Source organism: Rousettus aegyptiacus, unplaced genomic scaffold (assembly GCF_014176215.1).
Source record: "Rousettus aegyptiacus isolate mRouAeg1 unplaced genomic scaffold, mRouAeg1.p scaffold_m13_p_3, whole genome shotgun sequence".
Classification (NCBI taxonomy): domain Eukaryota; kingdom Metazoa; phylum Chordata; class Mammalia; order Chiroptera; family Pteropodidae; genus Rousettus; species Rousettus aegyptiacus.
Window position 1 is genome coordinate 19,867,472 of NW_023416306.1, and position 15,757 is coordinate 19,883,228.

At 36.3% G+C, this 15,757-nt stretch overlaps 1 protein-coding gene and 1 pseudogene across 4 annotated transcripts in view; one reads left to right on the plus strand and one right to left on the minus strand.

Annotated features, from left to right (window-relative positions):
* PALM2AKAP2 (PALM2 and AKAP2 fusion) overlaps window positions 1-15,757 on the minus strand; it is a 399,047-nt gene that overhangs the window by 364,630 nt on the left and 18,660 nt on the right. The window lies entirely within an intron of this gene.
* On the plus strand, window positions 2,763-2,881 carry LOC118601449 (annotated as a pseudogene).

The window sequence follows — 15,757 nt, forward strand, 5'->3', positions numbered from 1 at the left end:
GAAAGATTGGGGCATCATAAAGATACTTCCATTGTTCTTAACAATGGACTAATTTAATTCAATTGTCCTTCGGAGTAGAGACTGTTATTATCCCTAGTTACAGATGAGAAAGCAGAGGTACAAAGAGAGTAAATAATTCAACTAGTTCAAGAAATTCAACTAAAGGTATAGTGTGACAGTGGCAGAGCCAGGATTCAAACCCAGGTCATCTGGCTCCAAAAATCTGTGCTCTTAACCACTATACTATATATGGAAAAGGACAAACAGCACCTTAGTTAACTAGACGGTTCTGCATCCTCATGGTAAGTCATGGGGAAGTATCTGCCACCAACCGTAGTTGGCTTGTCTCAGAACGTGAGACATTTAGCGACATTCTGTTCCACTCAACATCCCGAATCTCAAGGTGAAGAGGTAACTCAACCATGGAATACAATACAGGAAAGAGTGAAGAATACATGCGACGCAGCAGTGGACGGGGCGAGATAATGCAAGGTAATCTGCGAGAGGACAGCACTTCAAGAAGTGTGCTCAGGAGTATCAAAGTTCACTTGGAGGCCAAGGAAGGTGGCAGAGAAGGAGGGGAAAAGGGACCTGAGGGATAAACAATTGTGTGCCAGAACACAGGTTTGCAGGTACATTTTGGAAGGAGATTAAGTGGAAATCGGAAGCAATATGTAGAACTTAATATCAAGTAGCTAAAAAAGAGTATACAAAGGACACCTCACTTTCCAAGTAAAGGCGAAATGAGATTCATTCATTTTAAGGGCAATCGCCTACAATCACAGATGATATTCATGAAGCCCTGTCCTCATGCACTCAGCGCTTTCCAGAATTTATCTATCTTTTAGTCTGACAAATGCTCAGAGGTTGAGTTCTATTTATTATCAGCTTCATTTTCCAGATGCAGTTAAGAAGCCTGGCAAAGGTCCTACAGCTGGTGAGTGCCGAGCTGTCAATGCCCACACCCATGCTCTCACAAATTCTCCTATCTCAACTCTCAGCAGGTAGGACAGGGGCGGGGGTAGGGGAAGGGTGCTAAGGAGAGATTAGTAGCAAACAGCCCTTTTGGAGACCTGCCATGAGGAAGTGGAGAGAAGACTTGTCAAGCACAGGTGAGAGCCAAATTGAAGAGAAAGGTAGCTCATGGAGAATGCTTGTCTTTATGAAGATGAGTTATCTCAGATCCTTTGGGGCAAAGGAGCTGGAATGAGGAAAGTAGACTGTGGCAGAGTTGGGTTTGGAGACTGCTTCAAGAGAACAAGGAGACCCAGGGATGAGAGGCCTGAGTGATGGGAAAGGCAGCCCTGAAACAATGACCAGGATTACCCATTGGATCCCCAGTAAGCCCCCACAGCCTCGTTGGCTTTTCTAAAGCGGATTTATGGTGTGTTTATGTGTTTCAATTTTGTGAGGGCAAATATATTTTCCACCAGAATATCCATTCTGTAATACCTTCTCTCTGAAATGTTCTCCCTGCAATGAGGTACCAAAGACTTTTATTTTGCTATGTTCCCCATTTGATTGGACCATATTAATAATTTACACATTTACGTGAATGAATTCACAGTCATGGCTTGTCTAATTTCAATCATTTACACAGTGTATATAGGGCAGTCATTCAGAGTCAGGAGCTAATTTAGCTCCAGCTTTATGGGCTAAAAATGTAGAGAAACTTGGAAGAAGCGTGAATCTGAGATTCCCAGTCATGGTCCAGAACCTGCCACATCTGAGCACTAGTCCTCCTGTCCAACTGGTGGTCCTCTTCCTAAAGCTCCTCCCTGGGAAGGGCATCTTCTGTTCTCCTTTCAGCCCTTGGACACTGGCCTTTTCTTCCCTAAGCTCCATCTCAGGCTCCTAGTGCCTGGAAGTCATCAATCTATTCTCTCAGAGTTGTCCCCTCACCACGGTCTCAAAGCTGGAAAGGCTCCAGAGAGTGAGGTCAACACACAAGGATCCGCCAAAGAAACTTTTCAGAATTGACCAATGTGGACTGAAGCTCAGAACAAATTAATATAAAGTTGGGAAATAAACGAATGTAAATTTTCTGGTATCCAAGGATTAATGTGTAGTCAAATTAATGTCCTTCAGAGATTAATTAATTAAAATCTTCTCAAGCTATCATCCTGGTAAAGAATATTTTTATTTCCGCAATTGCTATGAAAGATCTTTACTGTCTCCCACCCTGAATCATTTATAAATATTAAATCTATATATCTAAGGTTTCTGTTCCATGAAACGCAAGCGCACTGCAGTCTTTCACACTAACACCATCCTCCTTTCTTTTAGATAATATTTTATTTCTTAAGTGAATGAATAAGCAAATTATTTCCAGTGATTCTTCGACAGAAAATTTATGAGAGTATATGTTCAATTCCTACTTTTTAAAATATAGAACAAAGATGCTATTTGGAAAAAATACATACATGTGAACTTTTCCAAAAGTTTTGCCATTATAAAATAACATTTTAAGACATTTATCAGAACAAGATGGAATTACCAGAAAAACATATTGCCTGAAACACTTTGGATATGCAATACAAATGTTTTGAATGAATGGGAATACTTTATCATCTTGTATATTGAAAACTTATATAATAAGAGAGTTTTTTTCTCCTTAATCACAATACACATTCCAAACTGAAACTGTTCCTGCCAAATAAAGCCTAAAAAATACTTTTGTGATAAGTTATATAATACTGAATACACTCTTTACTAGCAATACCGACCTGAATTTCCACGGCTAGCTAAAAGTTATAAATATAGTCTATGACCATGCTACCCTGAACAAGCCCAATCCCCTCTGATCTCAGAAGCTAAGCAGGGCTGGGCCTGGTTAGTACTTGGATGGGAGACCACCTAGGAAGACCAGGTGCTGCAGGCATAAAAAATAAAAAAATAAGGGATTGTAAGCTGACAAGGTCCTTGCAATCTGTGAGGTCAATCAAGGGTTGCCTCACTTAAAAAAAAAATAAGATAAAATAAAAATATAAAAGTTATAAATATACACAGCTGCAACTTACTGGATTTCATTCAACAATGTCACCCAAAAAATAAATAACCTTTAAAAATAAGTAAATAAATAATCACTAGAAAGTTTCAAAAATGGTTATAAAGATATGTACATTCGAATTCCTAAATTCAATCAAATAAAAAATGCTTTTAAGAAATGATTTTTTTTTAGTTTTATTATCATGCCCAGGGATTTATATTATAGCCATAAAATGCTATAGATTGTTCTTTTGTATCCAACTATAATTTTTATATCTCAATTTTACATCAGCTCATGAAATTTAATACTTAATACAAAATTATCTTTTAAGTATTTCCTCTTTCCCAGCTATAAAAAGTTGCATTTCAGCCTGAATTTCCATGTCTACCATATGTGATATCCTATACTTTGTCCTTGTTACAATTCCAGTCACATTACTTAATATATGCTCATGTTTAGATTTTCCAATGAAAGGATAATTTTATTTGGTGTTAAATTGCACAGGCTGAAAGCATGAGATGGAGAGTCAACAAAAAGGAAATAGGGAAGTGGTACATCTGCTTTCCTGGATTTTTCCCCCCTGCACCTTTAAAAAAAATAGACGTGATGGACACATCCAACAAAATTTTCAAATACATATTTGAAGAGGATGAGAACTTTTAGAGTAAGTTCTTAGAAATAGCCTAAACTTTCCAATGAGACACTGGAGGAATAATTGCGAGCAAAGAATTTTGAGAAGAATTTTGAGAGGTTGTGAGACAGTTGTGTTCAGAAAGATACCAGAAATCTTTAAAGGGGTTGAACAAACAGCCATTTAAAACACGTTCATCTATAAATATTGGGATCGGGTGCAAAATAAATTGGGTGCTGTTTATATCTCTTCCATCCCATTTGATATGATCTGTTAGTATATTCAAAAAGTAATGTTTGTTCACAGTTGAGATTAAAAATCCAGAGAAAAACTAAAATGGAAATAAAAATCACTCTTATTCCATCACCTACAAATAACTGCTCATTATTTTTACTTAATCCTGCCTGTGTGCATGTGTCTAAACTACTGGAGCTCCTACTGTGCTTTCCTACTTTCTTCACTTAATAATTTACCTTAATTATTTTCTCATATTCTTATTCTAATGATAGAATTATATTCCACCTTATAATTTCTTTAGTACATTTAAACATCTAATTTTGGAATAGATTGTTTATAATTTTTCATAATTACAAGTAACACTAAAATAAGCATTCTCTTATAAAAATCTTTAATTTATCTCTCTGATTACTCCCTCGAGATAAAGTTTTGAAACAAAATAACATTACGGAGTCAAGTGACATAAACTGATTTCAGGCTTTTGATTTATGCAGTCCAACTGCCTACCAGACAGTGACTAGAAAGGAGGTACCAATTTATACCACTAACAGCTGCCTGTGAGAGTCTTTTCAATCTCATTCTTGCCTCATGAGATCCTATAATTAAAACATTTTGCTAGGTTAATGGGTGAAAATGATATCTTATTGTTGATTTAACATGCTCATTCTTTATGAACTATCTGTGTCTTTCACCCATTTTTCTATTGAACTCTTTGCTTCTATTATTGATTTTTAAGAGTGATCCACCATTTTTCTGTCATACATGCCACAATCAAGCTGTCATTTTAGACTTTCATTTTTGCTTGTGCTATTTCTAGTGCTCATAATTTTTTAAATTTATGCAGTCAAATAATATAAATATATATGTAACATGTACGGATAGTGTTAAATTTCATATGTACACACATGCATGCATAGTTCCTCCCTTTCCTTTTGTACATTAAAAAGACATTTGCTTACTGTCTGATAATCATTTGTTCACCGTCCTACCTCAAAGTAAGTCTGAGCTCCATAAGGCTAAGTACCATATTCCCCAGTGTCTGCCCAGACTATTAGTACAGAGCCGAGCACATAATAAGGTTTCATCAAATGTTTATTTGAATGAATGGAAGGATAAATGGCCACCCCCACAAGGTGCATTCACATCAGCCTTCCTCCTCGGTGCTTCCCGTGCAGATCTCTGAGTGGATTTACAAGTGTGGCAGGGGTAAGAGGTGTGGAGGGCAGGTGGTAGGCCAAAACACTTTGGAAGAGCACTTGGCCTGCAGTTTAAGGGTGAAGGCCAAGTTTTTTGGTTGTGATACACCCTAGTGTCTGGGATGAACAGGGAGAGAAGTATGAGATATCTCCTGTCATGTTTCGGCTGCAAAAAGGCTTTTTATGTAATCATGACCTTTTTTTTTTGAGGCGGAGACAATGTGTGGTCCCTGGTTTCAGGACTATGCATTGTCATTACTTCCTGTGTTTAAGCCATAAGTCCAGCATGCTTGATCTTTAATATAACGTACAATTCACAGCATTTATGTGTGTATAATTTGTAACCAAAGGCCAAATATAAATAATAGTAGTGTGATGTCTATGTGGTTACAGGCATGAAGGAGTTAGGAAATCCATCATAATTAGTGCAGTCAAATGAACAGTAATTAAGTTCAAGTTCATAAAAAGCACATTCATTTGAATGAAGATACTTGGCAATTTGCGATCATCTAGAAAGGGCCCGTTGGAAGTTACCATGGCATTGCAACCAGTTGGAAGTTACCTAAAAGGAAATTATTTACTAAGCAAATTAACAAAATTGCAGAGAAAATCTTTAACATACAGATAATTAGATAATTTTTAAGTATTCTCCAAGGACTTCAAGAACATATGTTTCCATTTAAAGTACTTACATGCAGAGGAAGAAAAATAATGGCATTCATGATAGAGTCTCCATTCATCCCTCTGGTGACCAAATCAAAATTATGATGGAAACAAGGAGCAGCAGCAAGGAAAAATCGCCTGGGATCTAGATGAACAAGCCATACAACTAGGGGGAAATCCAAGAAAGTACTCTGCAATAGCAGAAGGTAGGATGGGGTGAGAATGCGGGGCTGCCCCGTCCCCCGCAGCTGAGATGGAGGCTGCAGCAGCGGCAGACGCCTCTTAAAGGGGCCGTGTCCATGAGCAGATTTTCTCGGTGACGGACCTGCTCACTCTGAGCACCAGTGCTGATTCAGCTGCATGTAGTGGGCACCAGGAACTTATAGGGAGACATTGTCAAAGTCAGGGCCAAGGCGAGACTCACTCTATACAGAAGTGCCCATGGTATCCATTGTTCTCTACTGAGCCCTCGCCCTTGCCAGTGCCCAGATGCAGCCCCACCATAGCTGTGAGGTCATCAAACTGGCTAACAGAGGTTGCTCCACTCAGAGGATTCCCTAAAACCCCGCCGCCCCCAACTCACAGCCCCACCCAAGCCGCATCTAGGTATATCCTCAGTGAGTTGGATTCTCCTTGCTGAGCAGCACCTAGACTCACATTGGAGGCAGCTGGCCTCAGTTTCTGTTGTGGCCTTTTGAGGCAACTATAAGCACAGCACCTGTAGATTGCTTGCTGAATCTTAATAGGTGGCCCCGGAAGGGCAGAGGCTTGGGCTAAATTTGGCCTGCAGCTAAACCCCTCTCAGGACTGTGCCACTGGACACCTACTCCACAAATCCATGCTAATAAGACTGAGAGACTTAAGAGTTTTGCTTAGTAAATAGAAACAGATATGAAAGGCAGTCAAAATGGGAAGACAAAGATGCAGAAACCATGTGAGAGAACAGAACAGATATCCAAATATAATGGAGTCAAATAATCTAAAAGATGCAGAATTTAAAACGCCGGTTATAAAGATGCTCAAGGAACTTTTGGGAAGTGTAAATAAATTCGGTGAGAACTTCAACAAAGAGATAAAAAAAAACATAAAAATTGAAATGGAAATTATAAAAGGGAACCAGTCTGAAATGAAGAACACATCTGAGATGAGAAGTATATTAAATGGAATAAATAAAGGAATAAACAAAGTGAATACAGGGAGAATGGGAAAGCCAAGGACATGAAATCAGAATGGCAAGAGATAAGATGTCAAGACTATAAAAATAATTTAAGTAGCATATGGGACACTATTAAGGGTTCAAATATCCTTCTGACTGGCATAACTGAAGAAAATCAAGATGTTGAACAGCTGTTTGAAGAAATAATGATGGAAACTTCCCTAACCTGGTGGAGGAAATGGACATAAAACCCCGGGAAGCTCAGAGGATTCCAAAAATCAGAGATCCAAAGAGGCCCACACCAAGACACATCATAATTAAAATGCCAAAGTTTAAATACAAAGAAAGACTATTAAAAGCAGCAAAGGAAAAACAAATAATTACACATAAAGGAACACCCATAAGACTGGCAGCAGATTTCTCAAAAGAAACTGCAGGACAGGAAGACTTGGCAAAAAAATATTCGACAGGATGAAGACCCAAGAGCTATAATGAAGAATAATTTATCCAGCAAAGCTATCACTTAGAATTGAAGGACAGAGAAAGAGCTTCTCAGACAAAAATAAGCTAAAGGAATTTATCACCACCAAGCCAGTATTACAGGAAATGTTGGAGGGACTTCTTTAAGAAAAAACATGTATCAAAAACAGGAATAAAGAATGGTAATAACTACATTCTTATCAATAAGTATCTTAAATGGAAAAGAATTAAGTGCTCCAACTAAAAGACAGAGTGGATGAATGGAAAGAAAAACAAGACTCCTACATGTTGCCTATAAGAGACACACTTTAGATTAAAAGACACATACAGACTAAAAGAAAGGGAATGGAAAAAGAAATTGCTTTGATGGACTTAGAAGGTATCTAAGTCAGACAGAGAAAGATAAACATAAGATTTCACTCACATGAGGAATATAAGAAATAAAAAGAAGAAACTAATCAAAAACAGACTTACAAATATAGTGGACAATTTGGTGATGGACAGAGGGGAGGGGGGTTTGGGGAGTTGGGAGAATGGGATGAAGGGTTAAAGAAGTATAAATTAGTAGCTGATGGATGGTCACAGGGATGGGGAGCACAGCATAGGGAATGCAATTAGCTTTAATACATTGGCTAGGTGGAGGGTTGGGAGGGAAGGAGCAATTGGGGGGATTTTATGAGCTACAGTGATGTCTAACCAATGTTCCATTAAACATGTAGAAAAGAATATGTAGTATAAAGTGCATTCTGTATTTTCTTTCTCATATCACAGACCCCAAATTGGCTCCCCTTGGCATCAAGCAAACACTATTATCATTTTTTGGCTCTGCTTAAGAGATAGTCTATGCATATTTAAACACATTTGTAAATTTCCTATTTTAACATGAATGGTAGTATATTATATGTACTTATTTACAACTTTTTGTAGTCTGTTTTGGAGATCATTCCGTATCAATATATAGAGAGCTGTTGCCTCTCTCTTTTTACTGGCTAGGCAGTACTCCATTACATGGAATACCGTAATTTATTTAACCAGGCCCCTGTTAATGGATTTCTTAGACTAAATTCTTTAGAAGTAGAGCATGTAGGGATGGGAATGGAGTACCTCAATCCACATTACATCCTTTCCAACTTTGCAAGTATAAGCAATACTGATATCCTCGTCAAAACATGCCTTTGCATGTGTGCCAGTACCACTGAAGTGATCAACACCTACGAGTGGAACTGCTGGGTCAAAAGCTATAAACGTTCAAAATTCTAGTAGATATTGCTACATTACTCTCCAATTTATCCTCTTACCCAAAACACATGAGAGTTTCTATCTTCTCTCACTCTTACCGAAAATATACAAGGAAAAAGAAAGAAAATCATATGACGCAAATAGAAAACGAATATCAAGATAGTAGATTTACATCAAACCATATTGATAATTACATTAAACACTAACAATCTAAAGACCCCAATTAAAAAGTAGATTGTCTCGGTATTGAAAAAGGAAAGAATAAGTAAGAACTCAAAAAACTAGCTTAAGTATGAAGATACAGGTTAAATAATGGGAAAGAAGTAATCTGAAAACACTAATCTAAAGAAAGCTGAATGGCTATATTAATATCAGACAAAACAGACTTTAGAACAAGGACTATTATTGAGGGGAAAGTATACATAGCATAAATGGGTAAATTCAGCAAAGAACATAACACTACAAATGTGTATACACCAAATAATACAGCTTCCAAACACATGAACCCAAAACTTCTGGGAAAAAAGTAGAAGTAGACAAATCCAAGTTATCCTGGTTATTCTGATACTCCTCTCTCAATAGTCAATAGCCAATAGAATAACTAAATAAAGTCAATAAGAACGTAGAATACCTGAACACATTCTCGATCGCCTTGACCTAAGTGGCATTTATGAACCACACTACCCAGTAATGACTGCTATAGATTAAATGTTTGTGCTCCCCACTCCTAAAGCATATGCTGAAATCCTAACGACCAAAGTGATCAATGTGACGGTATTAGGTAGTGCATCTTTTCGGAGGTTATTAAGTCACGAGGGCGGAGCCCTTATGAATGGGATTAATGTCCTCATAAAAGAGGCCTGAGAAGGTTCCCTAGCCCCTTCCACCATGTGAGGACATGGCAGGAAGTCAGAAATCTGCAATCTGAAAGAGGGCCTTCACCAGCACCCGACCATGCCATACCTGGATCTTGAACTTCCAAAAATTTATTTGGAACTGTAAGGAATAAATTTTTGTTGTTTATAAGCTACCCTGTTTGTGATGGTTTGTTATAACGCCCTGAACAGATTAAGATACATATTCTTTTCAAATGCACATGAAACATTCACAAAGATGCTACATTCTGGTCCATAAAATATTTTAATAAATTTAAGGACTAAAATTTGACCACAATGGAATTAAATTAGAAATCAATATTTTAAAAAATCTTTAAAAGTCCTCAAATATTTGGAAATTAAGCAACATATTTCTAAATAACTCGAGTCAAAAAAGTAATCACAAAGGAAATTAGAAAATATTTAAAACTAAATAAAAATGAAAATACAACATATCAAAATTAGTGAGATGTGGCTAAAACAGTACTTGGAGGGAACTTATAGCACCAAATATTCAAAAAGGTAAGTTTAAAATCAACATTCTAAGCTTTTACCTTAAGGGACTAGGAAAAAAATAACTAAATCTAACGTAACCAGAAGAAAGAAAATAATGAGATCAGAAATCAATGAAATAAAAAACAGAAAAACAATAAAGCAAATCAATAAGTCTTTGAAAAAGTTAATGAGACACTTGCTAGACTGATCAGAAAAAACAGTAGACACAAATTATCAATACTAGTAATGAAGAGGAGAAATTTCTCAGAGGTCCTACAGACATTAGAATGATGAGGAAATACTAAGAAAACTCTTTGGAAATAATTTTGACAATCTAAGATGAAATGGGCAACTTTTTGAAAGAAAGAAATCATAAAAGCTTACTTACTTAGGAAAAAAATAAATAACCTGTACAGCCCTGTAGCTATGAAATAATTTGAATTCATAATTGAAAACATTCCCACAAAGAAAATACTTGGCCCAGATGGCTTCTCTGGGTAATTTCTACTGAATATTTAAGGAAATATAATGCCAATTCTACACAAATATTCCATAAAATAGAAAAAAAAAAGAACACTTTCAAGCTCATTTTGTGAGGCCAGCATTACTCTGTTAACAAAACGATCCTAAGACATTGTTTTAAAAAGGAAACCACAGACCAATATCTCTCATGTACATTGTGAAACTCCTTTTAAAATGTTTAGCAAATCATACCAAAGTGTAGGGGGGAGGAGGGAGCTAGATGGGTTAAAAGGGGTCAAATATGTGGTGACAGAAAGAAATCCAACTATGAGTGGTGAACACACAATGGAATATACATATATATAGACACACACACATATATGTATATATATATATGCTTATTGCTAAATTGTACACCTGAAATTTATTGGATTTCATTAACCAATGTCACCATAATAAGAATGAATGAATGAATGAATGAATGAATAAATAAATAAATAAATAACAAGAAAAAATAAATAAACATAAAATGTTTAGTAAATCAAATCAACTAATATATATCAAGTGGGATTCATCTCAGAAAGGCAAGGTTTACCATTTTTAAATTAGTTAATTAATATAATTCATCATGTTAACATATTCTAAAAAGAAAACCACATGATAATCCCAACAGATGCAGAAAAATCATTCGACAAAATTCAAATATTCATTCATTAAAATAACTCTCAGGAAACTGAAAGTTGAAAGAAGCTCTACAATAAAGACTATCTATGAAAAACCTATAGCTATATCATACCTAAATGGTGATAGATTGAATGCTACCTTCTAAGACTGAGAACAAGGCAAAGATATCTGCTCTCATCACTGCTGTTACCAGTTTATTGAAAATTTAATGATGCTAAGAAGGAAGTAAAGGATAGAAAATAGGAAAGAAGACTTGAAACTGTCTTTTAAAAAATGCCATGATTGTGTATATAGAAAATCCTATGGAATTAAAAAAAAAAAAAAAAACCAGCCTGATTAGAACTAAAAATGAGCTTATTAAGGTCTCAAGATACAAAGTCAACATACAAAATCAATTGTATATTTATATAGTAGCCACTATATATATAAACAATTGGAAATTAAAATTTAGAATACCATTTCAAAACCATAAAATGGTGGTTTTTGCATGTTAGTGAGTATACCAATAGTCATTGAATGATATACTTTAAAGGGGTAAGTTTCATGTGAATCATAATCTCAATTTTAAAAATCTATGAAATGTTTAGAGATAAATTTAACAATTATATGCAAAATCTGTACACTGAAAAAATTGAAAAGTAGAGAAATTAAAGAATACCAAGTTAAATGAAAAGCTTTACCACCTCTAAGAATTGGAAAACCCAATATTGTTAAGAGTTTAATTCTCCGGTGGAAAGGCCATTTCTTCAGATGAAAAAGATTTGGCTGTAAATTAGAACAAAAGGCGTATTGCATTGTGAAAGGTTTCTTTCAACATCTGAAAGAGTTTATCAGAGATGGGCAGTGGACTAAATTTATTCACCTTAGTTCCCAGAGACTGAACGCAAATCAAAGGATGTATATTTTAGGGACAAGAAGACCAACTTAGATACAAGAGTTTTTGTTTTTAATTTTACCAATACCATTGTTTGTGGTTTTTTAATTAAATCGATTTCGGTGATATTGGTTAAACATATTATATAGGTTTCAAGTGTACAATTCAATAATACATCATCTGTATATAGCATTGTGTATTTACTGCCCAAAGTCAAATCTACTTCTGTCACCATACATTTGACCCTCTTTACCCTTGTCTACTTTCTCCCCTCCCACCTTTCCCTCTGGTAACCACTGAATTTATCTGTGTCTATGTCCTTTGATAGGTGATTGGATAAAGATGTGGTACATATATATAATGGATGGTTTCTCAGTCATAAGAAGAGATGAAGTACTGCCATTTGCAACAACATGGATAGATCTTGAGATAATCATGCTAAATTAAATAAGTCAGATGGAAAGTGTTGAGAACCATATGATTTCACTTATAGGTGGGATATAAAATTGAAAGCAACAAATGAACAAGACAAACAAGAGTTTCCTAATGGCTAGAGCTAAAATTGTCTGAAAGAACATGAGCGTCATGGTTTTAGAGGTCTTCATTCCTGGATCTCTTCAAATAGAAATAGACCAGAATTTGGAATACTAGGGAGAAAATTCCTAAATTTGTTGGGAGATTAGGCTAGATCCTTTGTAAGTAGGTCCCTTCCATCTCCCAGCATTCATGAAGTTATGTGGTAAATAAACATAGTAAATTATTCAAGAAGGAAAGAAACTCAAAGATAGGCAGGAATTTTTCTACTCCACTATTCAATCAGATACTGATTCAATCTCAATTTCTTTAACTATCTCAGCTTTTGTCCTGACAGATTAGAGTTAGCTGTAGAATATTTGAAGTGTGTGTGTGTGTGTGTGTGTGTGTGTGTGTGTGCATGTGTAAAATTCAAAGCAATGCAACATTTATGCATCTCAGAGATCTAAGTGCTTTGGAAGAAAGCATTTGTATATTTTTATATTGTGGTTATGTTTTAACCTCTGATTTTATGCCAACAGTAAATTCTTCCACTACCCCTTCAACTCCCTCCTCTTTCATTTCTTTCAAGATTTTCCAGGTCCCTCCTGAAGGCACTTCAAAGCCAATTTTATAGCTTTTGTTCTGAAACAAATACATCTATTATTCTTCATTCTGAGAAGTGGCCAGTGTGCCCATGCCAAAGTCAGAAGAAATATCACAGATAGGCAGAGCTACTGTTGTGAAACATATATAAAACTAAGATCTTTTATCTAACAATTGCATAGGACATGATCATAACTTTGTAAACAGTTCCCATTTATGTTGGGTGTGCCACAAGGAAAAAGGTCCTTATAATTTACACATTTGTAAGTTGTATTTATTGAGCAAATGTGTATTGTATATATTTAATTAATATTTAATCATTACATTTAGTAATACTTAGTAAATATATCTAGTAACATGTTACCCTATGTTAATTTTATCTTTGAATTTAGTTGAGAGGAATCCTAAATGTAAATATGAAAACAATTACAATTATATATCTGTTACAGATTGTGAATATTATGTATTTTTCCTGATTATGCATTATTAAGCTATAATAACTAAAGGAAACTAGAAGACCATTTCGAAATTAGGAAGAGTTTTAAAACCAACTGGATTCTTTGAGACTGAGAGGTTTAAATTAAGAGCAAAGATCAGATGGGCATTTGAAGGAATATGTGAGAGAAAAAGAGAATTTCAGACCTTTTTAAGCCAGCATCCAGAAAAGGAAAAGATATATTTTTCTAACTCCATAATGATCAAGATATAACTTAGCTGTAGCTGATTTATTTCAAGATTTTTGCCAAATACTACAGATTTTTTAAGTACATATGTCTAGATCATGAACTAAAGTTAAGGTATTAACTTGGACGCAAGCCAAGGCAGGATGAGGTGCTGGCAAGCAGTGGCTGGTGTGGAGAACAATTTCGGAAGGATGAAAATGGGACGGTCCTGTGACCAAAGATCCTCCTCCCACAGAGGAAAGCCCACTCCGTGGCCAAGCACAGGCTTAGTCCTAATAGGTTAAAAAAAAACAAACAAACAAAAAACAGAAAGATATTCCACACTCTGGATGCTTTAGTTCATGTGGAAGAACCTCTATTTCCATGACACTCTTGGCCTCGGTCCATCTCTCACTCACTCTTCCCCTGGGAGTCACTCAGTTGAGTAAAGACTTTGGTGGCAGGAAGCCGATGTGCATAATCCTGCCTCATCCTCTCAGAAGTGGGCCAGACCCTGGGAGCATGTGACTTGCCCAGTTTCTCCAGAGACAGGATCTGTCCCCAGTCCAGTGTAGCCTGAGACCAGAAAGTTAAGTCTGCCCCATGCAAAGAGTTAGCTGTCACTTGGGAATCTCATGCTAAGCTATGGACTCTATCTTAGACTTTACTGGTCGTCACAAAGGTGGTATTTTTGTTTTCCATCTATTGATTCTTTTGTCTTATTTCTCAATTCATTTAGAACTCAAGCAAATAATAGGGATGCTATTTATTGTGCCCTCTTAGTGACATCTCACATCTATCTCATGCTGTGACCTCAACAAGGCTTTGAAGAAGGTATTATTTTAGTCCATTTTACAGATTAAAAATTGAGGATTGGAAGGATTAGGGGACCCAGTTAAACACTATACAACTCATTTATCACTGTTAGTTCTCTAATGGGAACATGATTCTGCAGAGCTTATAGCCAGCCTGATGAAGGGATATTAAACCTCCTGCTGTCTGATGATGCGGAGATGTGGAAGAACTATGGAGTCTTTCAGAGATGATAAAGCAACTGGAGTCTCAAACTCACGTAACCGATTATTACAGAAGGATACACTTGGCATCACAAAGGCTACAACAGCATTTGCCTCTCTGAGAGTTTCAACCTTTTATTATCTTCTCTGCACTGCCTAATTCCTTGGCACACTGATGAATTGTACCATTATGCATTTTTTAAAGGAAAACATTTATTTGCCTTTCATTCAATCTATAAATATTAGCATCTGCTTTGGTTTTTTTTTTTTTTTTTTTTTTTTTTTTTTTTTGGAAGTTCTGAGGGAGAACTATTCCATGCCTCTCTCCGGGTTTCTGGTGGCTGCTGGCAATCTTTAGCATGCTCTTCATTCCTTGACTCGTAGTTGCATAACTTCAATTTCTGCCTCTGTCTTTACATGGCCTTCTCTCCTGTGTCTCAAATATCCCCCTGCCTTTCTAAATCCAGGATGATCCCATCTTGAGATCCTAAACTTAACTACATCTGCAAAGATCCTTTTCCAAATCAGGTCACATTCATAGGTTCTGGGGGTTAGGACATGGGTGTGTGTTTTTGGGGGGCCGCATTCAACTTATTACTGGAAGGAAGTTCAGATATCAAGTCAAGAAGTCAGAGGAGAGGGAAGGATGCTTTGCCAATGACAGCATTTCTCCTTTTAGTGCAAAATATACAATGGTACTTGGTCGGAAGACCCTTAGAAACTGGCAAAGAAGACTGTTCTAATGCACCATAAGGTATGCTGAACAAATAAAAGATCAAGTGCCCCAAAAACTATCCACATGTGGGAACAGCCTCCTATGGGGCAAATGTATCAGCCTGGGTCCTATTGGAGGTCCACGACTACGGAGTCAAAGGATCTTAGACAAGTCTTTTCTTTCTTTGGGCCTGGAGGTCTTTGTTTATGAAATAAAGTAATTGGGCTAGAATACTTTTAAGCCCCTTCTACTCTGCTATTGCAT